Below are 2531 nucleotides of genomic sequence, written 5' to 3' on the forward strand. Positions count from 1 at the left end.
CTGATCCTGGGTTTGAACCCTGCGTTGGGCTCTGTGCTGATTGAGTAAAGCCTGCTTGTGATTCTGTCTCCTTCTCTCTCTGTCCCTCTCTGGCTCTAAATAAATGCATACATACATACATACATACATACATAAACTTAAAAAAAATCAACTTTTGGTTTTCCTAATTATCTCAGTTGTTTTCATATTATTTATTATGTTTCATATTATTCTTTATTATATTTCATATTATTTATTATTTTCATAATATTATTTATTATTATTATTATTTATTTCTTTATTCTTTGTTTTGCTTGATTTTAGTTTAATTTGCACTTCCTTTTCTAGTTTCTCTAGATGAAAATTAGGTTATTGATTTGAGATAATATTTTTTTTATTTTTAAAAATGTTTTATTTATTTATTTTTGACAGAGAGAGAGAGAGAGAGAGAGAGAGAGAGAGAGAACAAGTGGGGGAGGGACAGAGGGACTCACGGGGCGGAGCTCGAACCCATGAGTTCATGGCCTGAACTGAAGTCAGATGCTTAACTGACTGAGCCACCCAGATGCCCTGAGGTAATATTTTTTTAAAAATGTAAGCAATCACAGCTATAAATTTTCCTTTAACCACTACTTCACCCACATCCCATAAGTTTTGGCGGGTTGTTTTATTGTTTTCATTCACCTGCAAGTATTTTCTAGTTTTCCTGGTGATTTCTTCTTTGATCCATTGATTATTTAAAGAGTGCACCGTTTAGTTTTGATATATTTGTGAATTTTCCAAATTTAATTTCATTCCATTGTGGTCAGAGACATATTTTGTATGATTTTAATCCTTAAAAAATTTTTTTTAATATTAAAAAAAAGTTTATTTATTTACTTATTTAGAGAGAGTGTGAGGGTGTATGAGCAGGGCAGGGACTGAGAGAGAGGGAGGCTGGATCTCATGAACCATGAGATCATGACCTGAGCAGAAATCAAGAGTTGGGTGTTGAAAAGAGTGAGCCACCTAGGCACCCCTTAATCCTTTTATAGTGATTTAAACTTATTGGCCTTATTATAAATCAAGTGACTATATATATGTGGATATAATTTTACATTTTATATTTTTTCTGTTGGTCTATAATATTTTACATACTGTAGTTTTATTTATAGTTATCTATTATTTTTTAAAATTTATTTTTTTTATTTTTAAAAGTTTTTTTTTTAACGTTTATTTATTTTTGAGACAAAGAGAGAGACAGAGCATGAACGGGGGAGGGGCAGAGAGAGAGGGAGATATAGAATCGGAAGCAGGCTCCAGGCTCTGAGCCATCAGCCCAGAGCCTGACGCAGGGCTCGAACTCACGGACCGCGAGATCATGACCCGGGCTGAAGTCGGACGCTTAACTGACTGAGCCACCCAGGCGCCCCTATTTTTTAAAATTTAAATTCAAGTTAGTTAACATACAGTGTAATAATGACTTCAGAGGTAGAATTTAGTGATCCATCACTTACAACACCCAGTGCTCATCCCAACAAGTGCCCTCCTTAATGCCCTTCACCCATTTTTCCCTCTCCCCACCCGACATCCCTCTGGTAACCCTCAGTTTGTTCTCTGTATTTTTAAGAGTCTCTTATGGTTTGCCTCCCTCTCTGTTTTTATCTTATTTTTGCTTCCCTTCTCCTATGTTCATCTGTTTTGTTTCTTAATTTCCACATCTGAGTGAAATCATGTGATATTCATCTTTCTCTGACTGACTTAGCATAATACACTCTAGTTCCATCAGTTACTGTAGCTTTATAATGAGTCTTCATATATAGCAAGCCCTCCAACTTTGTTCTTATTCAAGATTATTTTATGCTATTGTTAGCTGTTTTGAATTGTGTAGATGTACAGTTTGTCAATTTCCACACAAAGGATTTTTTGTTTTGTTTTTTGGCTTTTGACAGAATCCACAGAATATCTATGGATCAGTTTGAGGAAACTAATAATTCTACCAAAGTGAACCTTTTAATCTATATATGTTCTGCCATTAAGTAGGCCTTTTTAAATTTATCTCAGTAAAGTTTATAGTTTCCCGGGAGGACGTTTTACACATATTTTAATAAAATTATTGCTAGGTATTTGATGTTTTTGGTGCTTCTGTTAGTGATGTCACTTTTAACATTTAATTTTCTATTATTAATTTTAGAAATACAGTTATGTTCTCTTTATCCAAAACAAACTTTCATCCAGTGACCTTGTTAAATTCACTTATTAATTCTTATAGTTTATCTGCATATTCTTTTGGATATTCCACATATATAATAACTTGTCTTTAAGCAACTAATGTTTTATTATTCCTTTTAAAATCATTATTTGTATATGTATTTTTTGTCATATTGCATTAGCTAATTTTTCCAGCAAATGATTGAAATGAAGTAATAGAAAGTGTCATTGTCTCATTCTTCATTTCATTTTTTGAGAGAGAGAGAGAGAGAGAGAGGGAGAGAGAATCTTAAGCAGGTTCCATGCCCATGCAGAGCCCAATGCAGTGCTCAGTCTCATGATGGTGACATCATGATCTGAGC

Source organism: Prionailurus viverrinus, chromosome F2 (assembly GCF_022837055.1).
Source record: "Prionailurus viverrinus isolate Anna chromosome F2, UM_Priviv_1.0, whole genome shotgun sequence".
NCBI classification, from domain to species: Eukaryota; Metazoa; Chordata; class Mammalia; order Carnivora; family Felidae; genus Prionailurus; species Prionailurus viverrinus.